The sequence below is a fragment of the Callospermophilus lateralis genome, chromosome 2 (genome assembly GCF_048772815.1).
Source record: "Callospermophilus lateralis isolate mCalLat2 chromosome 2, mCalLat2.hap1, whole genome shotgun sequence".
Lineage (NCBI taxonomy): Eukaryota > Metazoa > Chordata > Mammalia > Rodentia > Sciuridae > Callospermophilus > Callospermophilus lateralis.
Window position 1 is genome coordinate 180,602,666 of NC_135306.1, and position 23,853 is coordinate 180,626,518.

At 39.4% G+C, this 23,853-nt stretch overlaps 1 protein-coding gene across 5 annotated transcripts in view; it reads left to right on the top strand.

Annotated features, from left to right (window-relative positions):
* The first annotated feature begins 13,304 nt into the window (after window positions 1-13,304).
* The window catches only part of Hipk3 (homeodomain interacting protein kinase 3), an 88,106-nt gene continuing 77,557 nt past the window's right edge, over window positions 13,305-23,853 (top strand). For 4 of the 5 annotated variants that reach the window (XM_076847022.1, XM_076847025.1, XM_076847024.1 and 1 more), the window contains exon 1: window positions 13,305-13,831. The gene's annotated coding sequence lies outside the window, so the exon portion shown is untranslated. Of the gene's footprint in view, window positions 13,832-14,309; window positions 14,646-23,853 lie in introns of those variants that run through there. The other variant, XM_076847023.1, reaches the window with a different exon arrangement.

Here is a 23,853-nt window from a genome sequence, read left to right on the forward strand (position 1 = left end):
GGCCTTTTGCAACCTAATTCCAGGGGACAGATGCAGAGCTGTAATACAACCAGTATTTCAGGAGCAAATAGAGCTATTCTGTAACATTTGATAAGAAGTTAAACCCCACTGAACTGTAGATCCTTTTGTTGGCATTATAGCAGTTGTGATCTGCAAAACATTAAAGGAAACTTTGTTGTAGCAAACTAAATAATATTTGAGGAGTTTAGCTTTAGTTTTGATCCTGTGACTAGGAATAAAAAAAATTTAAAAACTCTTCTTAATTCAGTGTTTACAAATGAATTTTCTTTTCTTTTCAGAATATCTTTTTTTTTTTAATTTTGACCAGAAAAGATTAACAAAAATGTCATGTGCCACAGTCTGGTGATGCCAGTTTTAGAAAACTCTTTAAAGAACATTAACCTTTAGAAAGATATTTATCTACTTGCAAGGAACATAACCCCCAAGAGATTTTCTGGACTGTGTCCTAATTTGTTGGATTTTTATCAAATTTCCTGCCTGTGCGCCTGTACTCACACTTTATTAGTCATAATTCTTCTTTAGAAAAGGCTTGTTTTAAAAAGAAGCATAACAACCTTGATATCTTTGAATTTATAAATATCTAGTCTAGGATTTCCTTAAGTTAGTCATCTGTTTCCTCATTTCAAAAGATGAAACAGTGTTGGACTGTGTTTCAGAAAGGCTGGATTTGTTTTGCAAATGCAGGAAAAGCAAAACTTCCTAATTTGCTTAGATTGATGCCCACTAATTTGAAATTATATCATCTCTAGATAAGTACTGGTGTAAATAATAGGAATGAACATGCTTTGAGCACCTCTTTGTATGTATGCACGTGGATGCCTATGTACTTAGAAACACAATTATTCACTGTATATGTGTATATTGAAATGTCATACCATACTCTATAAATATGTGCAATTTATTATGTGTCAATTAAAATAAAAAATAGGTAAAAAAGAAAAATACTAAAATGCAGAGACAAAAAATGAAAATGAGCAGGTTGTATGTGTGTGCATACATGTGGATGCTCATGTATATAAATAATGTGATGTAGGTTTTAGCAGAAAATCCACATGAAAATCAATTCCTTTTTTTTTTTTTTCTTTTAACTGGGAATTGAATTATCCAGGAGTGCTTTACCACTGAGCTATATCCTCAGTTCTTCTTATTCTTTGTTTTGAGACAGTATCTTACTAAGTTGCTGACAGTCTTGGATAAGTTACCCAGGCTGTCTCCCAACTTGTGATCTTCCTGCCTCAGCCTCCTGAGTTACTGGGATATCAGGTGTGTGTCACCATGCCCAGCTCAATTCATTCTTTAAATATTTGTATCCAACAGAGAGGGACTGAACTAAAGTGAACATACCTGATTTTGTTAAATACACATTTTATTTTGGTCATTGATTAATTTATTTCCCTTAAATGGAAAAGGAATAGTAAGTTATTTTCTGTTCTTTAAGTTCCAGAGTTAAGATTCATTAAATTAGTATATTTTTACATCAGCACCGTTTTTCCTATTTTTTTTTCTTTTTTGATGTGGTACTCAAACTCAGAGCCTCCTGCATACTAAGCAAGCACTCTATCACTGAGCTACACCTCCAGGCCCTAACATGGTATTTTAAGATGGAGTATGCATGACATTAATCTTTTAGATACTTAATATTTGTTTTATCTTTTTCTTTTTTCAGTACTAAGGATTGAATACAGAAGAGCATTTCCACTGAGTGACATCCTCAGCCACCACCACCCCCGTTTTTGGTGTTAGAGATTGAACCCAAGGATGCTTTGCCACTGAGCTACCTCCCCAGCCTTTTATTAAAAAAAAAAAAAAAAAAAAGTTTTTGAGGCAGGTCTCACTAACGTTGCTGAGGGTCTGGCTAAGTTGTTAAGGCTAGCCTTGAACTTACAATCCTCCTTCTTCAGCCTCTTGAATTGCTGGAATTACAGATACATAGTAGGGTGCCTGGCAATGGTATCTTTTTATGGATGAAGAAACCAAGGTAGAGAGATGGAGAAACAGTAGTGCAGGTGCAAGATGATTTGATGTCACAGTTGACACCAACTCTGACTGGGGAGATTTCAATGCCTCTATCTTCTCTAATTTATATGCCAACCCATAAAACCCCTTGGCACAAATTATTACAAGGGCATTTAAGTTAGTTAAGGATAATAGCATAGATATAGGAGATAATAGACTCACAAATATGTATTTTGTATGTTTCTTCCAATTGTATTAGAATAGATCCTGCCGCCCCCCCCTCTCTCCAATAATAGAAAAATGGCAAAGATAAGAAGACGTGAAGTCTTTAAGTTTTATTAAAAATGTTTTGGCTGGGGAATACGGCTCAGAGGTAGAGCACTTGCCCAGCAGGCAGAAGGCTCTGGGTGCAACCCAGCACCACAAGTTAAATAAATAAACAAGATAAGTAAAATAAGTAAGTAAGTAAGTAAATAAATAGATAAATAAATAAAGTGAATCTTCCTGGAGCAAGAGACAACAAATTTATAAACATAAGGGCAATCATGAGAATGACCTTTTGGGTTGGAGATATAGCTCAGTTGGTAGAGTGCTTGTCTCATGTGCACAAGGCCCTGGGTTCAATTCCCAGCACCACCTCCAAAAAAAAGAGAAAGTAGAGAATGTTCTTTTGCTCATCTTAGTCTTTGAATTTAGAAGCTACATGCAGTGGAGCACACCTGTAATCTCAGTGGCTTGGGAGGATGAGGCAGGAGGATTGTGAGTTCAAAGCCAGCCTCAGCAACTTAACAAGGCCCCCAGCAACTCAGTGAGATCCTGTCTCTAAATAAAATATAAAAAACGTCTGGGGATGTGGCTTAGTGGTAAAGCACCCCTAGATACAATCCCTGGTACCAATAAAAAAAATTAAAAAAAAAATAATAATAACTTAGTGTATAATTTTTGAGCATTTAAAACTGATATTTTCTCAGTCTGGATAATCAATGTGTTATTTTTCTATCATATTAATCAAAGAACATTGAATATCATTATGTTACCTTATTATATAACTTTTATTTTAATAAAATAACCTACATGTAAACAAGTTAAATTTTCCATTGCATAGTTTCAAGACATTTTGACTTTATGAAAAGAATAAATTGTCTTCCTCATTTCCAATGAAATTCCTTTGTCTGACTGCAGACCAAAAATGACCTTTATACTATAATTTTCAGTCTGCTGATTGAAGAAGAATGCTTGTTTAGGTTTTGATGCACATTTACTTTAATTTTACTGCAAATTGAACTAATAGCATTTTTATGTAGGAAAATTCATCTTTTTTTTTTTGTTGTTGTTTTCACATTTGACTATTTTCCCCCATAATCTTGTAAGCCCTTTAATGATTCCTCTCTCACACATATTTCTTTTGGAACATATGTTCTTTTCCTACTAAAAAAAGAAAAATTATTGCAACATTTTATTGTTTAGCAATAAAATAGGAATAATACTTCCTCTTATTTTGAAGCTGTGAGCAGGTTTCTGTGTTAGATTATACACACATGCATACTGCGCACATACACACTTGTGTGGGCACAAACACGTGCACGTGCACACATACCAAAGACTAAAAATACTGAGCAGCATTTGGTGTTTTTAGAAACAAAGAGATTGGCCTGGGGTTATGGCTCAGTGGCAGAGCGCTTGCTTCATACATGTGAGGCACTGGGTTTGATTCTCAGCACCACATAAAATAAGTAAGCAAAATAAAGATATTGTGTCCATGTATAACAAAAAAAATTATTCAAAACAAAAAAACCAAACAGAGTCTGGGTGTGTAGCTCAGAGGTCTGATGCTTATCTAGCATGTTGAGAGGCTCTAGGTTTAATCTCCTGCACTGCAAAAACCAAAATAAAATACTGCGATGCTGTACAGTGTTAATAACCTGCATATTCACTAGTATGTATAGTTATTGTGCTATATATGATTCACGCATATGGGTAGTAAGCAATTGACCTAGATAGGCATACTTTTATTTATTGAAGGCAAATTGGGATCAACTGGGGATAGGGAAAAGGTGAACTTGGTTTGAGCAGACATTTTAGTTGATATTTGATTATGCCAGTCAGGACTTTAAATTTTCTGGTGGAGGCATTTCTGATTGGAATTCTTGATTGAGACCAAGATAATGGAAAATCAGGGAAAATGGCACCTTTCAAAGTTGAACAAAAACTATGGTCTAGATACAAAATTGAATATAGTGAAGGTGAGAAGTGAGGACTATGAGAGTGACTAATTCCTCCTCTCTATAGAGAAGAGGAAGAAAGGCAGCAGCCAAGATGGGATGGAAAGTATTTTGTTTTGTAGCTCAGATTGTCCCTTCTTTTCCCCTACTTCTGGGGCTGATCTCAAATGGGACACAGATAAGCAGTGAGACCATGAAATACTCTCCAATTAACTTGAAATTAGACGTGTGTGTGTGTGTGTGTGTGTGTGTGTGTGTGTGTGTTTGTGGTGCTGGGCCTTTTACACAGTAGAGAGACAAATACTACTGCTGAGCTATACTCTGAGTCGCAAATGAGGCTTTTTTTAATATTCAGATTCAGCTAACTCTTACATTGATACTACCATATTAAGTTTACATGCTATCTCATTTAATCCTCATCTTCCTTGCCAGGTAGATATTAATATGTGAAATTCAAAGATGAGGAAAAATTGGACTATGGATATCTTAGTGGTAGAACATTTGCCTAGCATATGTGAGGCCCTGGGTTTGATCCCTAGCACTGCAAAAAAAAAAAAAAAAAATACAAGTTAAAAATGAGAGAAAATGCCAGTCATGGTGGGACATGCCTATCGTCCCAGCAACTTGGGAGGCTGAGGCAGGAGGATCTCAAGTTTGAGACAAACCTCAGCTACTTGGCAAGGCCCTAAGCAACTCAGCAAGACACTGTCTCAAAATAAGAAATAAATAGGTCTGGGGGTATAGCTCAGTTTTAAAATATCTCTGGGCTCAATCAGTGGCACACACACACACACACACAAAAAAAAAAAAAACCAAAAAAAAATGGAAAAATGCTTTGGAGGCATCTGTCCCAAGTCATATAGTCTCCTGAGTCCTGGTTGTTCCTGCTCCATTTCCTGAGAGGGACAAAGGACAAGAAAAGAAGTCTGTTTCAACAGAGTTGCTGTGTGGGAGCCGGCACCATTCATGCAGTAGAAACATAGGTCTGAATATTTATTATGACACTTTTCTGACAGATGGAAGGAAAGTGTGTTGCCTTAACAAAATTGGCATATTAGGACAATTTTCTGACAAATGGAAGCAAAGTCTCATGAGAAGTACCTTTTTCTCCTTCCAGTGAAGGCTTTGTTTGGGTTATTGGTTGCTTTGGCTATTTTAAAACATAAAATAAAAGTGTGTTTTAAATAGCATGCTTTTTCTTAAGATTAAACTTTAATTTACTTGGAGAATGAGTTATTTTTATCAAAAATTCATTTCAGCCAGGCCCAGTGTTGCATGCCTGTGATCCCAGCAACTTGGGAGGCTGAGGCAGGAGGATTGCAAGTCTGAGGCCAGCCCCAGCAATTGAGAAAGACCCTTAGCAACTTAGTGAGACCCTGTCTCATTAAAAATAAAAAGGGGTGGAGATGTAGCTCAGTCGTAAAGTGATAAAATCCCCAGTATCCAAAACAAAACAAAATAAAACAGAGTCATTTCAGTGTTCAGGTGCTCTGCATGCCAGGTGGAAAAAGTGACACCACCAGTTATGGGTGACAAGTTCTGCTCCCTCACAGGTTGAAGTATAACATTAGAGAAGCACACCAAGTCAACCATAAAAAGCAGGGTTTATTTGGTTTATTTAAAGAGGGGAAACACAGACTTCTCCTGGGAGGAAAAAGGGGGCCATAGCTGATATTCTGGTATCCCAAGAAATGAGGGTGTCTTGCCTTTATATATGTCTTAGGCTTCCTTTGTTCTCATGCTCTCTTCCCTTTTCTTTCTCTTTCCTAGGTTCTGCCTAGGCCCAGGAGATGCTCAGTGGGATGGCCAAAAGGGGAGAAGCAGATAGGCCGGAGGGGCCAAGTTGGAGTGATCTGGGCAGGAAGGGGGAGTAATTAACAACTCCCTGTAGAGGGGGACAATCCCTGGGACAGGTTACCTCAGCAACAGATTGGAGCAGAAGCAGGTTATCTTGATAAGGGTGGAAGAGGGCTCTGAAGGCATGAGCATTTTAATACCTCTCCAACTTTCTGGACTCACTCAAATTGGCCTCCTTGATCTACAGACTGCCTGTCTAATTCTGGATTCAATAGTAGTGTTGTGTGTTGTGGCAGGGGAGGGGCAGGGTCTCTTTTGGTAACCAGAATATAGTTTGAAGGAGGTGTCTTTGAGCAGAGAGAGAAAACTAGATGTGTTGGGGGAAATGTAAGGTAAGGGGCATCACAAGCAAAAGCACCAAGGAACGAAGAAGAGTACCAGTCTCAGGCTCACAAATGTGCATAGAACCCTCCTGTTCGTTCAGAAGTCTTAAAGGCTCAGCTGTCCTCAAGGTTCATGTATACTAGCTTCATCCACTTGGGTACCTAGGACCTCTCCCTATTCCTGTGCTCTAGAAAGCTGGACTGATGGATCCACAGGGTGGGTGGTGATGTTGTAGAAGGACAGATTCTCATGCAAAGAATTTCTTCTTAAGTGCCTGACATTTAACTAACCCAGTAGGAGCCCAGTGTGCAGGCAGTGATTTTGTTGTAGTTGGTCGTCAGTGTTACACCACTATGCATGACTGAACATGCCACTTCTGTTAGGTGAGAACAGCTTGTTCCCAATGGTCTTTGTACTTCCTCATACATTTTACTATGGCACATGAACTCAGAAAGAAAGAATGGGTGATTTATTACCGGAGACAGGCATTCAATATTGAATATGGGGGACTGGGGCTGTTTCCCTAGCTCAGATGGAAGAGGGAATTTGGGAATACATCAGGCAGCTCCTATTTGGGGTATATAGACAGTCATTCAGACATTTTGCTGTTATCAATGGGATGACTGAGGCCAGAGGACTGGAACTATATGGCCTGGGGTAACAGGTGTATTTGAGCCCCTGTTCTCATTTAGCTGAATCTCTCCTCACCTGTAAAAGATGGGCCACTCTTCTCCATGGACATGTCAAGCAGAATTACAAAATTCTACTTTTCTTTTTTAATTCAGTGTTTGTCATAGCCATGCTTTGATGTTGAGATTTGTCAGGAACACAATCCTCACTTTTAACTCTTCCTAAGGAGAATGATAATCTCTTTTCTGACCACATGTTTTATAAAAATATCAAAAATATATTTAGTGCAATTTGTAATTTGGCGAGAGGTCAGAGGTTTATCTTGGTCTGTTTTAAGACCAGACAGCTAATATACAGTATAAACTTGGACAACATTCTTTCTTTTCTCTTTGTACCGTGGATTAAACTCAGGGCTCTTAACCATTGAGCCACATCCCCCAGCCCTTTTATATTTTTTATTTAGAGATAGGGTTACCCTGAGTTGCTTAGGGCCTTACTAAATTGCTGAGACTGGCTTTGAATTTGCAGTCCTCCTGCATCAATCTCTTGAGCCACTGGGATTCCAGGTGTGCGCCACAGTGCCCAGAACCTTGGTAAGGTTCTTAATGTCTCTGTACTTAACTTCCTCATATGTACAGTGACCATAGTGATAATCATCCTTGAATTATTTAATAACAGCACTCAGAACAGAGCTTGTTTTATGGGAGGAACTAAAAAGTGTTGTGGGGTGAATGAGCATCACTTAGGAATGGGATGTACAATCCAAGTTTTTGGAAGAATGAACACTTAGCTTTGGGAGATTTTTTGATATTGATTCTTTTTGCAGTATTGGGGATCAAATATAGGACCTTGTGCATGCTAGGCAAGCACTCTACCACTGAACCACATGCTCAGCCTAGAACATTTAGCTTTGAAGGATGTACATGATTTCAGTGGATGAGAGGGACACACACTGTGGATTGAAACCAGGGCCTCAAGCATGTGAAGCAATGCAATCAAATTCTGAGCCATGCATCTAGCCCCAAGAAAGCAATATTGATGGCAGAAATGGCCTGGACATGGACAAATAAAGATTAGAGTTAAGGAAAAAGAAAAGAACACTAAAAGGGCTTTATGAGGTCCAACTGTAATATACCTCAATAGTCAAGCCAAGAAATATAGACATTTTTAGTATGTGAAAAAATAGAAGATTTGTGAGCAAGGAAATATCAAGATCAAGACAGGTGCAGTGGCGCATGCCTTGAATCCCAGCAACTACTGGGGAGGCTGAGGCAGGAGAATTGCACCTAGAGGGCAACCTCTGCAATGTAGCAAAACCCAGTCATAAAAATAAAAAAATTTAAAAGGGGCGGGGGCGGGGGGAGCTGGGGACATAGCTCCTGGGTTCAGTCCCTGGTAAACAGCCCCTGGGTTTAATCCCTGGTACCAAGAAAATAAATAAATAAAGTAAGTAAAATACCTCAAGAGGTGAAACATGAAAATTTATGACTACTTATAGTAGCATATCATTAATATATACATGTTATTGTATCAGGTTGCATATCCAAACAATGTATATGATATGTTATGGGTAATTTAGGAAATTTCCAGGGTTGAATTTGTATAAGATTTTTGCTTTGTGCTGACAGTAGTAGCTAACTCACAGATTAAGATTTTGAACTTCCAGATTAATATGAGATTATTTTCATTGGTATTAATTCAGGGAGAAGAGTTTTTTGCCTGGTGTGTGTGTGTGTGTGTGTGTGTGTGTGTTGGTGACTGAACACAGGGCTTAGAGCAAGTGCTCTACCATTGAGCCCAGCCCTTTCTTTCAATTTTTTTTTCCTTCCGAAGGTCAGAGTCTTGCTAATAGAAAAAGGCTGGCTTTGAATTTAAATTTTCTATCTCAGCCTCCACGCTATGCTATTTGCTTTATTTATTTATTTATTTATTTTAGGAAGAGAAACAGATCTTTGACTGCAAAGAGTTAAATGAGTGGACTTTTTCATGATGCAAATGTGGGCAGGAGAGGCGTACTTTTGAAGGTTTTTTTTTGTTGTTGTTATTTTTCCATCTCCACTGTCCCTCCCTGAGGCTCAGGTGTATAAAGCTGATCTCCAGGAAGAAGGCAGATTATTTGCATAAGGTAGCCAGGACCTCCCAGAGGGAGGAGACAGAACCCTTGGTGAACTCTCCCCCTTTGATTTGTAATTAGGGAGCTCTTCAGTTGACTAGTTACCTCTCACTCCCTCAAGGCTTAATGGCAAGAAAAGATATTTAGGTCTGGTGTGTGTGTGTGGGGGGGTAGGGGGTGGAGGGACAAATCCAAAACCCAACTTCCTTGAGGAAGGATGAATGTGGATTAGAGACTCAGGCTCTGACAAAGTTCCAAGGGTTTTCCTGAAACTGCAATGATTTGGACAGAAGAACCAGCATCATCTACTAAGGCTGAGAGAGTTGCTTCTCTATATGAACACCTTCTTGTGGTCCAGTAAGCGATGGACACAAGGCAAGTGCTTTGGACAGAATAATTTTGGGGATGGTGAAGACCTAAAACAGGCAAAGAGGTAAAGAAGTCATGGATTTCATTTGTCAGTGATCTCAAATGACTGACTGCTTGAGATCAAGCAGTTGAGTTTATTACTACTTACATAAAAAAATTAATTCTTTCATTTTATGAATATTTGTTGAGTTTATACCAGGCTCTGTTCTGGTATATAAGATCAAATCAACATAGCAGACAAAAATTCCTTGGCTGGTGGAGGGGTGGGGGTGGGGGTGGGATGTAGTAGGGGGAGACAACATACATATCATAGTATCCCCACCCCACTTCCTTTGGTACTATGGATTGAACCCAGGGGCGTTCTACCACTGAGCTACATCCCCAGACCTTTTTCTTTTTATTTTTTTGAGACAGGATCTCACTGAGTTGCCAAGGTTGGCCTTCTGCCTAAGCCATCCTAGTCACTAAGATTACAGGCGTGAGCCACTATGACCAGCCTAGGTAGGGTTTAAAACACTGCTTTAAACCACTACGTGGGTATTCACTTTACTCTGAATGACAGTTCCTTGGAAGCAGTATTTAATAACAGAAAAGTGGGCAGAAGAAACACATAGTTTCCACCCATGTTTCTCTCACACAATGGAAATGGCTGCTTTGATTATGCTTGCATCTCTTTGAATCTTTCCCTTACTTTCTTTGCTGGAAGATAAAGTCCTAAATCTTAGTCTGGCTTTTGCTTCTCCTTCTATCCTCATCTGCTTTGATTTGTCTTCACATCTCACTAAAAGCTGTCTCAGTTTCTCATTGCATTTTTCCCATATGGTTTTGCATGTATCTTTCCTTCTGCATGTCATTTCTTCGGGTTCATTCCTACACATCCCTCAGATCTCAATTTTCATTCGTTCATCATTAATTTGGCTTCCGTAGTTACAGAGGTGTTTAGAAGTTCCTTAAGCACGGTTTAATGCTCTTCTGGCACAGACTTCTAAGCCTCAATAATTTTTGAACAGGGAGCCCTGTTTTTTTACTTTGCTCTGGGCCTTGGACGTGGTAGGTCCTGTTGATCATCTATCATGTAGCTCTGCATTGTTGCTGGGGAAACACTGAAGTACAAAGAAAATGCACTCCACTTTTCCAGAACTTTCAGCTTAGTGGAAGAGGTAGATGTTAATCAAATAACTAGACAATAATTGTAAAATTACAATTTAGATGAATGCTGTAAGGAAAAGCTATATGGGAATTTGGCTTAGGGAAGTTGAGATTCTTCCCCAAAGAAGTATTTAGTTGACCCCTAAAGAATGAGAAGTGAACCAGATTTTCTATGGCTTTCTTACCTCCCATCTCATTAGATCTTCCTGTTCTATTCTGTCATTGCACCCTGTACTTTTTTAATAATGTTTGTTAATACTGTAATTATTTGTATAATAGCCAACTTTCCTGAGAAAGCATAAGTCCACAGGGTGTCTCCTTTTGTCATTGTATCCTCAAAGCATATCACAGTCCCTGGAACCTAATAAATATTTAAGTAATTTTTTTTTTTTTTTTTTGAGATGTGGTCTCACAATGTTGCCCAGGCTGATCTTGAACTCCTGGGTTCAAGTGATCTCCTGCCTCAGCCTCCCTAGTAGCTGGGACTACAGATGTGTGCCACTGGGCCCCACATTCAGTAATATTATTATAGAAAAAGACTATTTAACTTTTTTTCCATATTCAATTCAGTAGCCTACATTTTTTATACCTTTGTGTTATTTTTATTTATTTATTTTATGGTGCAGAGGATCCAACCGAGGGCCAGGCAAGTGCTCTGCCACTGAGCTTCAACCCCAGCCCCTTAGTAACCTTCATTTTAAAAGAACTTAGCACTATGAAAAATTTCACTTTTCTAAAAAGCAAACTTCATAAAATGGCTACATCAGAGTTTTGAATAATTACCTGGATGTTCCTGTTCAGAATGGATTCCAGGAGGAAGAGATTAGAGGTAGAGATTAGGTTAGGGGTCAATAGAAATAAAGTGGAGCAGGGCTTGAATCAATAGTGTTTACTTACGTAGCAACATTCACTAGTCAGGAACTGTATTCAGCATTAGTAATTTGATGGTTAAAAAAAGATGACAGAATCTCCTCCTGGAATTTATAGTGTAGTGAGAACTAATGTACTTCATAGGGATAAAAAGAAAATAAAATTCTTCCCACTGTCAGCTTCTTCATAAATGTAGCAATGACCACATGTGGAGAAGGAATGTTTCCATTAGAAGTGGCCTAGAGAAATGTTAACAAACGTTCTGAAAATTTCAAGTGTGGCAGTATATTTTCCATGTTTTGTTGGATAGATTTCTGTATTCTAAACTTTCTCCTTTAAGTAATGATTTCATCCTTTCTTTTGGTTCTTTGGATTATTCCTTTAAAAAATCAAAAGTAACTATAAACAGTGAAAAGAAATGGATTCTATGTGCTCTCATTATGAAAAAGTCATTGTCTTTTTTTTTCTATTTTGAAAGACTTTTTTTTACTTAGTTGAAAAAAAACCCACCCCTCATTTGAAAATGTTGTTTCCAGTGGCCTCAGGATATACTAAACCCTTTCTTTGAAAGGCTTTCTCCAAAAACTCTTCTCTCCTCTTTGAAAAGCAGCAAGGAAAAAATATATAGTATTATATATGCAGCAAGTTGTCACTCCCTTTGCCCTGCCCCCAGATACTGCAATAGAAAATGTCTGGGAATAAATACATTCATGGGAAACTCAATCCACAGGAAGGTAGGAAGCAAAGAAGGACACTTCCATCCCTGAGAGAAAGGTGCTTGGGTTCTCCAAAGGTTAGACATTAATTCAGAACATAAGGAACCAGAAGAAACAGGTGCCAAAGAAAATTGACTCTTAAGGATGGGTGCTTAGAAGGTCAGTTCTTTCCTAGGGAAAAGTTGGAGAGAGGGAGTAGAGACCAGAGGCTTGCTCCAGAACCTTGTTCAGGTCTCCTAAACTTTGAACCTCTATCTTAGCGTAGGAATTTGGACTTAGGATCGCTACGGTTTTTCATCTCTAAAATTCTATGGTTCTATGATTACGTGAGTTGAAATGGGCCATTCTGTTGATTTCCTAGTCTCCAGGAGCGAGGAAACTAGCCTCTGGGGGTGGAACTAACTCAATGGAGAATTATCCATATAGAGGTGGGTAAACTTGACAATTATGGGCTTTTGGATTGCAGAGGTGCTTTTGGAAAATTTCCAAGAGGGCCTTTCCCTTATTCTTTAGCCTGTATTTACAATTTTCTCGACGTTTTGGGTTGGGGACCGGGAAGGACCTCTGAAAAGATCGAGATTGTTCATTTGACTAAGCATTTCTCCTTTTCTTATTTTTGAACGCTTAAAAAAAAAAAACAAAAACAAACAAACAAACAAAAAACCCTGCCAAGAAACACTTCCAAGGATAGAAAGGGGAATTATGATTACGGGATCTGGAAAGGCCTGTAAAATCCTGCTTCCGTGTTTCAATCCCCTCTTTGGGTGTCAGGATCTTCTCTTAAATCTGTATTTCTGGCCGAGTGGGCTTTGAGTGAGGTTCAGAACCGCAGAGAGGGGCTGGCGGATGATTCTTTTGCCAGAGGGATGGCGTGAGGGAGCCCAGGGCTGGACCGCACTAGCAACCCGGCGGGCTCCGAGCAACAAGGGCGCGGCTGCGGGCGGATCCCGGGGAGGGGCTTCGCGGAGGCGCCGCTGCCCGAGCCAAGCGGGGCCGCCCGGGCTCGGCGCGCTGCGCGGCCGGGCGGGCGGTGGCGCTGCGGAGGCGGCGGCCGAGATCGGCAGGCGCGGAGGAGGGGCCCGAGGTTGGGGCGGCCGGCAGCAGCTGCCTTGGTGACGACTGCCGGCAGCGCGGCGCCCCGAGACCGAGCTGCGGGCCTCGCCGTCGCCGCCTCTCCGGCTGTCTTCCTTTTCCTCCTCTCGCAGCCCTCGGGGCTTCAGGAATGGGGCCCAACCGCCGTGGGCCCCGCATCCCGCGCCATTCGTAGGCCCAGTTGCCGGAGGTCGGCCGGCCGGCTTCTCACTCTCCCTGGCCCCAGTCTAGCTGTTCCCACCCCAGATCCCCGGGAAGGAAGATGAGGGAGACGGGCCCGGCGTTCAGCCAGAGCAGCAGCAGCAGCCGCGGTCGGGGGAGGGTGTTTCGCGGTTTCCTCTCAGCCGCCAGGACAAGATGGCAGCGGCCGCGGAGAGGGGCTGAGCCCGGGCTGGGTGGTGCCGCTTGCTGAAGCGCCTGGCTCCCTGTTCCCGGCACGGCCCCGCGACCCACCCCGGACATGCTCAGGGCTGCGGCCGCCCGAAGAGGGGAGAGCGCGGGCCTCTAGGAAGGTAAGGGAGTTGTGCGAGGGGCACCCGCGCCCGGATGGGAGGATCGGGGGCCTGCGTCTGGGTGGCCAGCGGACCCGCCTGTCGGACCTGGGTGGGCCCAGATCCCCCCCACGGAGCGGCCCGCCCCCGTCGCGCGTAGGTGTCCCCATCTGCATCCCCGGCGCCCTCGCACCCCGGGTTTCCGCCCCAGCTCCGGCTGTGTGGCCCAGCCCCAGCGGCTTCTCGGAGGCCGGCGCCACGCCAGGCCCGAGGCCCCCGGACGCGGGGGCCGCGCGTGGTTCCTGCACGCGGTGGCGCAGCCTCGGGGAAGCCGCCTTGGCCGGCCGGGCGGTCCCGGCCTCCTCCTGCCAAGGTTGCGCAACGGCTCTTCCCAGCAACCGAAGTTTTGTTTAACCCCACAGGGGGGCCTCTCTTCCCCTGCGCGGCCCTAGGCCGTAACTACGGAGACCTCTTTCCTTTCATTAGGAGAACAAACAAACACGCGCACGCACGCCGCCGGAGTGCCCCGGCCAGGGGCTGTGCCCTGGGCTTTGTGGCCCCGTCACCGGCGTCGCGGAACCGCGGGTTTGGAGGGTGTCAACTCTTGGGACGTGCGTGCGTGTGATTGTTGGGGAGGAGAAATGTGATCCGCGGCTCGGCGTCCCCAGCGGCGGCGGGAGGAAGGCGTGGCGGCCGCGCGGCGGGGCTGTTGCCGGCTTCTCTCGTTACGGTGGCTGTCGCCCGCTTTCCTTCGCCGCACTGGGAGAAGTCGCGGAAAGACTGGGGATGAGAATGCCGGTTTTCCTGTCGGGGAGGAGACTGCTGTTTTAAAATGGTATGTGGCTCTCGGGAAAGCCTGTTTCCCAGTCTCCTCCGTGCTGGAGGAATTGCGCTAAAGGGTGTGTGCGTAAATTACCTTGGACCTGTTGCAGAGTAGTCACAACACGTTCAGTCCTTGAACCGTGTTTTCACAACCTCTTGCTGGCCTGCTGGGGAATTTATTTTTCCACCTGTCAGTTCGCTGCTTATAAGGAGCTTCTATTAGCAACAGCACAGCTTCCCCCGCCCCAGATTTCAGATTATCGTCCAGTTTACAGCAAAGCTCATGGTTGGTTGTATTGTCAACTTTGTTTTGTGGTCTCTCTGGTACCGGGCTGGGGAAGTTAGCTGGTAAACCAGTCTGTGTTTAGGCGTACCTTCTAGTTGTTTGGAGATCGGCTGGTTTATTTATTTATTTTTCTATTTTCGCTGTAGTTTCTAAAATGGGAATGCTTATACTCAGACCATTTCAGTTAACGTCAAGATTTTGATTGCCGGGTTGATTTTGATTTTGATTCCCTTTCTTTCTGATCAGATTTTTGATGAAAACTTTTAATCAGGATGGGAGGGTTGTTTGTTTCCCAAGAAAAAATATTTTAATCTTCCATACACATTTAGTATTTCAGAAGCTGGACAAATCTCACCATATGTTTGATAAGTCTAGATTCTGCTTATGTTTGCAAGTGCAGTGCTAATTTTATACAATGAGCAATGATAAGGTCTAGATAGATCATGATTAAGCTTAGTATTTTAAGTAAACAAAATATGACCGACCTTTAAAATTGTTTTTATAATTTTATTGATTATTTTATGCCTTCATGCCACTTACTAGTAATTGAAATTTGACCAACCAGAGTTCTTTTAAGTCAGCAAGGCATTTCTTGGTATATTCATGGCTGCATTCATAATGTGTAGGGAACTTTTTTTAAATGAAATATAATGCTTAACCTGTATGAGCTTTGTTTTCCTTAAATTTAAAAATTCTTTTTATGTGTGTTAAGGTAAAGATGTGCAAAAATATTTGATTTTTGGGTGTTTTTTTGGTATTTATGGAAAAATTGTTCCTTAGATTCTTCTCTACTCCACACTCTTTTCTAAGAAAAAAATATTTGTGGAGAACTGTATATTTAAAAACTATGTTTTAAATAGGTAAGGTGAGCCTGAAGTCTAGAACAGGCTGGCCATTAAATGTTTCAAATTTATATTTGGACATTGCTGACTACAGTAGCTAAACATACATATTAGGCAAGCAGATCATAACATGGTGAGACAGTCCTAGTTTATTGTCATAATATTTTTTCCATTGAACTACTCATTATCTTGTTTATAAACCAGTCATTGGCTTCTGGGCATGGGGTTTTAAAGTCACATTAAAGTGGATGGTTTGTATGAGATAATTCTTATAAACATGCTTGAAAAGAAGCTGTAGATCATATTATTTTAATTTTCTAGATGTTCTGTCGTAGAATACCATAAAGTAGCAAGTATGGCGCCGATATATAGGCTTTACATTTAAAGTATTGAAAGATTTTTTTTTTTTTTTTGTAAGGGAATTGAACCCATGGGCACTTTTCCACTGATCTACATCCCCAACACTTTTTATTCTTATTTTATTTATTTTTCTTCAAACCAGAGATTAAACCCAGGGGCACTTAAAAATGAACACATCCCCAGCCCTTTTTATTTTGAGACAAGTTCTCCCTAAGTTGCTTAGGGCCTTGCTAAGTTACTGAGGCTGGCCTTCAACTTGTGATACTCTGGCCTCAAACTCCAGAGTACTGGGATTACAGGCGTGTACCACCATGCCCAGCTCTTTTTTCTTTTCTTGCAACTTTAAAAAACATCAGCTATTAAATTAACTTTTTGATTGAACTTTTGTTTTTAAATATTGATTCATGAACACTGAAGTAATACGGAAGGAGGAAGGGGAAAATGCTAACTTCAGAATGTGGAAATATTGTTACTCAAACATGATTCATATTCATGTAAATGGCATACTTGTTTGAATATTATTTTCCATTTGAATGATAAAAATGATTCTGGTCACTGTTGAAGTTAAGTTTGTCAGGTAAAAGGAGTTAACTTACTAAATGCTGTTCTCATTGTAGCAGTTCAGCAAGTATGATGATAGGTAGACTAGAGTTACACTATTGATGGTTAATTCAAAGGCATAGAGATGTAGTTGCCATTACAACTTCACCTGTGTTTGGATGTGAAAAGATGTCATGGCAACATTTAGATTAAAGGATTTCTAAAGAACTTTGAAATTCTCCATATTTAAAATATCCTTCTACTAATTCATGTGTCCTAACTATTAGAGGACACAGAATAAGTTGATATATCATTTTATTGTTGCTGCAAAATAAATATTTCTGTTTAAAATTTGTGGGTTGCAGCTGTCCTAGTTTCTTAATGTTTGAAATTGAGACTTCCAATGTGGTATGGTGAACTTGGAAGTTACTTCTGAGGACAAACTACTAAAACTTGTTAAAATGGAAGACTATATCAACTGTTTTTTAAAAAATTTTTTTTTTTTAATTTTTAAAGTTACCTTCCTCTACTCTGTAACTGGGATGTAGTATTATTTTTCTTTGTGGGAAAAAAGAAAATTTTTGCAGGAAACTTTGTCATGGGCAAATTTTATATGATACAAATGTAATTCAAGAGAAATTATCTTAAATGCCCTTACTGATTCTGGATCCACTTGTTTAAAAGACATATGCTGCTGGACATGGAGGCACATGCCTATAATCCTAGGGGCTCTGGAGGCTGAGGCAGGAGGATCGAAAGTTCAAAGCTAGCCTCAGCAACTTAGTAAGGTCCTAAGCAACTTAGCCAGACCCTGTCTCAAAATAAAAAATAAATAAAAAGGACTAGGGATGTGGCTCAGTGATGAAGCACCCTGAGTTAAATCTCCAGTACTAAAAGGGGTTGGGGAGACATATTTTTGCCTAGTACCTTTAAGCACTTAACATAACTTGAATAAGGATAGTTTTGAATCATTGGAGATTTAGGATAGTCAGAGTATGTGTGTCCAACTTAAGGAAGTATATATAGTTTACTTCTTTCGGTTGGGTTGGGACAGTTAAGAGTGGTTTGGGGAAAAACAGTATTAGTGTGCTGCTGCTATGTCATAGCTGTCTTTAGGATCTCATTCATTTTGGACCAAAGTAGAATAGATATTTGGAGAATATATGTTGTAAATTTTATATAAGTGCTTGTCAAATTAGACCTTGAGTTTTTTAGGGGATCAGACTCTTCTCAGTTGGTACTTGGGCCATATGTCGCTAAACAAAGACAGCATATTGCCTTGATTCTGAGACACCACTGTTATGTTAGGGACCAAGAGCTTCTGCTTTTATTACTTGTGAGGAAATTAGAAGAGATGAGTATTGTCAAGATTGTATTTTTAGGGTGGCTTCTGTGGTTTGGGGACACTGAGCAGATTTACTTGGCCTTTTTTTCCACCCCATGGTACTGGATGGATACTTTTACTGCTGAGCTACATCTCCAGCCAAACCCCTGCCACCCCTTGAAATTGTCTGCTGAGCTGTCCAGGCTGGCCTCAAACTTGTAGTCCTCTTGCTGCAGCCTCCCAAGTCACTGGGCTTACAGGCATATGTCACTATGCCAGGCTAATTTTGTCTTAATGGGTAGTTAATGCCAAGTCGGTACTTTAGAAAGCTCTTGTTTTCCAACAAAGTTTTTGTTTGTTTTTTGTTTCCTTTTTTTCCGGTAATGGATGAACCCAAGGCCTCATGTGTGCTTGGCAAGTGCTTTGCCAATGAGCTATGTCTTCAGCCTTATTTTATTTTTATTTTGAGACAGGGTCTTACTAAGTTGCCGAGGCTGGCCTTAGCTTGTGATCCTCCTGCCTCAGCATCCCAAATTGCTGTGTTACAGGCATTTGCCACCCCCCCACCAACAGAAAGTTTTTGAAATGAAAGAAACCAAGGACAGTACTTTTGATCTTAAATGTATTTTGTTAACTCAAATCATATGATTTCTCTAATTTTCTAAAGTGAAAATTTTCACTCCCCTGGGAGTCTGAGTAGGAAGGAGGATGTGAGGCAGGTAAGAAGGGCGAAGCTGGGAAATAGTAGGGGGAAGAGTTAGGCTTAATTAGATTTGGGAGACCAAATATGTTTAAGTGCTCATGTTGAGTTCACATAGTTAATAAAGACAGAAAAATTTGTGATAGCTTCAGGGAATGACCAAGAATAAACTGGTGGTATCTACTCAATAATCAGTCTTGTGAAATAACTTAATTTTTAAAATCCTTTTTTTCCTCCCTGCCTCTTTCTTTGTCCTTAGTTTTATGTCTCCAATCTGAAACAGTTTCCCTTAATGTAGAACTTAAAGGTGATAAACTTTTCATATAACTTGAAAAAAATCTTATAGACCTAACCTGAAATCAGAAGCATGGAAAGCATAAAATATAACTTATAAGATTCATTTTTAGTTTTTGAAGATCTTTAAGAATAATACTAAAGCTGGGTGCGGTGGCTCTCACCTGAAATCCCAGTGACTCTGGAGACTAAGGCAGAAGGGTTGCAAGTTCCATGCCAACCTCAGCAATTTAGGGAGGCCTTGTCTCAAAATGAAAAATAATGGGAGGATACATGGGGGCAGGAAATATGGTGGAATGAGATGGACATCATTACCCTAGGTACAAGTATGACTCCACATATGGTGTGACACTATAATGAGTACAACCAGAGAAATGAAAAGTTGTGTACAATGAATCAAAGTGCATTCTGCTGTCTGTGTTTTGTCTGTTCAATAATACAAGGAGAATCTTGTAGGTTTGGTAAACTCTATGACTTTAGATTTATAATGCTACAGTTTTAAATAGTTAATAAGTTAGAGGGATAACATTGAAAATACATACCTCATTAAAATAAATAAGTTAATAAAAAAGTGAAAAATAAAAAGGATTGGGGGGGCTGGAGTTGTGGCTCAGTGGTAGAGCGCTTGCCTAGCATGCATGAGGTACTGGGTTCGATCTCTAGCACCTCATAAAAAAATTAAATAAAATAAAAAGGATGGGAATGTTGCTCAGTGGTAAAGCACCTCTGGGTTCAATCCTTAGTACCCAAAACCAAAAACGAAACCCAAACAAACAAAACTAAGCTATATATATATCATATGAATCTAGGTTTTTCAGACTATGAATTAAAACTCAAGGCTTTTGATACCTGTCACAAAATCCATTTTACCTTCTGATGTAAACATCCCCCCCACCTTTTTTTTGTTGTTGTTGTTGGTGGGCATGGAATCAAGGCTTGGCATATGACAAGCATGTCCTCTACCCTGGAAGTATACTTCCAGCCCAAGCATCTCTTTTTTTAAATGACTAGATTTCCAGATTTATTTTTACCTTTCATTTTCTTTTCTGTTAATCTTTATTTCTTTCTTTTTAAACAATAGGATTACACTTAAAAGAAAAAGTTGGAGACTTAATTTCGGGAAGAAGAATAAAGGGAAATGTAGTATTTGCTCTTTTGAGCTATAACTTTTGTCTTTTGGACAAAAATCTAAGTTGTGATAGATTAATTGTTTAGTGTTACCTTTTGGTCTTATTGAAAGTAAAGGATTGCCAGAGTTGGTCACATGTAATTCCTTTCATCCTCCCCATGATTGATAATGCTAGAGCACATTTTCTAAATGGAAAAAATTTTTTTAGTTATAATAGGGATTAAAATAATCAGATTATTAGAATGTCATTCCCTTTTAAAAATTTTATAGCTATTTACTATAAATTACATTTGATTACATATGAATTACCAAGAAAATTGTCTTAATGTTTGATTAAAACTTAATTGTATTTAAGTAGCCAGTTATTCTACCTTAAAAATTAACAAAAGTGTTTGATTTGCTAAAAACATTTTTATTAACTTCAAATTCTTTAACTTCCCCATACTTTGTTGCAAATTATTAGTAAATTTATACAAAATATTTTAGACATTTTAAAAACAAAATTGTAATTTTTGAAACGTTTGCAGGAAATAACTCATAAAATGTTTCCTGTCTTATGAAGCAGTTACATGAAATGTTTAGGCCGAAACATTTCATATTTGTATGTTTCAACTGTGTTTTGTCTGTTCAATAATACAAGGAGAATCTTGTAGGTTTGGTAAACTCTATGACTTTAGACATATAACGCTACAGTTTTAAATAGTTAATAAGTTAGATAGAGTGATAACATTGAAAATTGAACCTGACTTTCCAGGGACATAGCTTCCAAAATATAATTTATATTAGTAATTTTGAGGGCTTTAAGTATATAATTTATTACAACTTCTATTGGGAAATTGAATAGGGTTTGGTGACATAAAGTCACAATGAAAATTATAGGTTATGTTGCCATATAGCCCGTGGCTAGATGCTGTGCTTCACTATATTCTCAAAATGACAGAAATCATGTTCTGAGTCAAGTGTAATTAGACAGTTTTGGTGGAGACAGTATTAGTATCATTGTTATTTTTTTCCCTGCAGTATATTAATTGTAGTTTATGTTTTAATATAAAATTAGATAAGGATAATACTGGGTTAAAATACTGGATTTGTATTCTATTTAGTATGTTTTAAGTAGTTTTTGTAGCTGGGTCATAGACTAGCCACAGAAAAATAAAATTTTATTACAGCAGATACAAAAATGATAAAATATTTTTTTTTTAAAAATATTTTTATAGTTGTCGGGGTCAACAACTTTTAAAAAATTTATTTATATGTGGTGCTGAGACTCTAACCCACGGCCTCACACATGCTAGGCAAGTGCTATACCACTGAGTTACAATCCCAGCCCCTGATAAAATATTTTTAAGTGGTTTTTTATTAGTGCATTGTAATTATACATAATAGTGGAGTTTTTGGACATTCATAAATTTATATAAGATCATTTGCTCCATTTCAATTCCCAGTACTTCCCCTTCTCTCTTCTCCTTCCTCCTGATGCCTTTCCTGTATAATGTTGGCCTTCCTAATTTTTAATTGGTGCATTATAGTTATATATAAAAGTAAAATTCATTGTGATGTAGTTACATATGTATGCATATACCTTAATACCTTAGTTTGGTCAATTTCATATCCCTGGTTTCTCACTTTTCCCATTTCTTCCTCCCTTTCCCCTTCTATTCCCTTCCCCTACTCCACTGCTCTCCCTTCTATAAAATATTTTTTATGAAAACCATTTTTTTTTTTTTTTTTTTGGTACCGAGGATTGAACCCAGGGATGCTTAACCACTGGGCCACATCCCCAGCCCTTTTTATTTTTTGAGATAGGGTCCAAGTTGCTTAAGGCCTTACTAAGTTGATAAGGCTGGCCTTGAATTCCAGATCTTCCTCCCTAAGCCTCCTGAGCCGCAGGAATTACAGGCGTATGCCTCCATTCCTGGTTAAAAAATATTTTATCTAGTACATGTTCTATTCTCAGTATAGCAAAATCAAACAATTAGACTATTAAACTGGTTAGCCTTGATAAAAAAAGTTTATAACAAAAATAAAATTGATAAAAAGTTCTTCCCCCCTTTCTCACCAGTACTGGGGATCAAATCCAGGGCCTACTAAGCTACATGATTTTTCTTTTATATTTTGAGACAAGGGCTGACTGTGGTGCCAGGCTGGCCTCAAAATTGCGATTCTTCTGTTTCAGTCTTGTGTGTTGCTGGAGTTACTGGCCTGTGTCACTATGTGCAGCCAATAGTATAATTGTCTTATATAAGTATACTATGTTAATTTAAATCAAGAGAAGGTCCTGTTTTTTAGTTCTAGTTTAATCCAATTTTCTTGTTCTCCCATGTTCTTTCTGGACATGTACAGTTCTCATATTGCTTGAGAAAATTGTGTTAGGTTTGCTTTCTTTTTTTTTTTTGGTACCGGGGATTGAATTCAGGAGCACTCAACCACTGAGCCACATCCCCAGCCCTATTTTGTATTTTATTTAGAGACAGGGTCTCACTGAGTTGTTTAACACCTCACTTTTTTTGCTGAGGCTGACTTTGAACTCACGATCCTCCTGCCTCAGCCTCCTGAGCCCCTGGGATTACAGGTGTGTGCTACTGTGTCCAGCCCTAGGTTTGCCTTTTCTAACTATATTTCTTCCTCCTATATGTGGAATGCAATGTCCTCCAAACTTCATTCCTTTGCCAACCTGTGGAAAGAAGATTAAAAGCAAAAACATTTTGAAAGATACCTTTAAGATTGTTGAAATTACAAGCTGTAACTTACTTGAAACCACTATATGAAAGAGATGTTACTTCATTTGTGTAGATTAAAAATAGACTTTTTCTTTTGTTTTGCAGTGCTACTTATCTACCCTAGGGCTTGCTATGTCTTAGGCAAACACTCTACCACTGAGTTACACATCCAGCCTGATTTATCCTGGGCCCCTTAAAGTAGAAGTATACACAGGGCATGTATTATGTTGTGTTACCCCTACTATAATTATGTATAATCTACATAATGAAACTTGACAATTTGGTGACATTTTGATATTTTTAAACATATGTATTTAAAAGTGAATTCTGTATGGAAGCTCACTTAGGGAGTGTTGGGATTGTAACATAATTGCTGCCAATAGCTTTGAATAGAAAATTCTTGGAGTGTTTGACTTGCCAGTTGTCCTGTTTAAGCCTAGTGTGACATTTCTGAAAGTATTTCTGGTGGCTCGTAGTTTTCTTTTTTTTGAGATAGGGTCTTGTCATGGTTGCCTACATTGGCCTTGTGCTTTTATTCCTTTCTCAAGGAAAGAATGGTTCAAGGGATCCTCTTGCCTCAGCTTCCTGAGCAGCTGAGATACAGGTGTACACCACCACTCCTGGCTTTCTAGTGGCTATTTAACTTGCAAAATCTCTTTAAAGTGTTTTACTGCATATGATATATCTAGCCTGAAATTGTTTCCTGTTAATTAGATTGGAAGAAGATGAAATGTCTCACTTCATGATTATTAGAAGTTACAGACCATTATTGGGAAAGTTTATATTTAAAACATTTGTGAAAGTATCTGAATTGTTCCTTCAGGTTGGGGACCATGGTCTACAGGTTTTATATTGCAAGTGCATAACAGATTATTGGGGAATCAAATATGTTATTATAAAAGCAGTGAAATACTGACATGCTTATATTTCACTTAAATACCTTACTCGAAGTATGACATCTTTATTGTCTAGTTTTACAAGTACCTGACCAAATACTTGTAAATGTATCATCTGCACATTTGATTT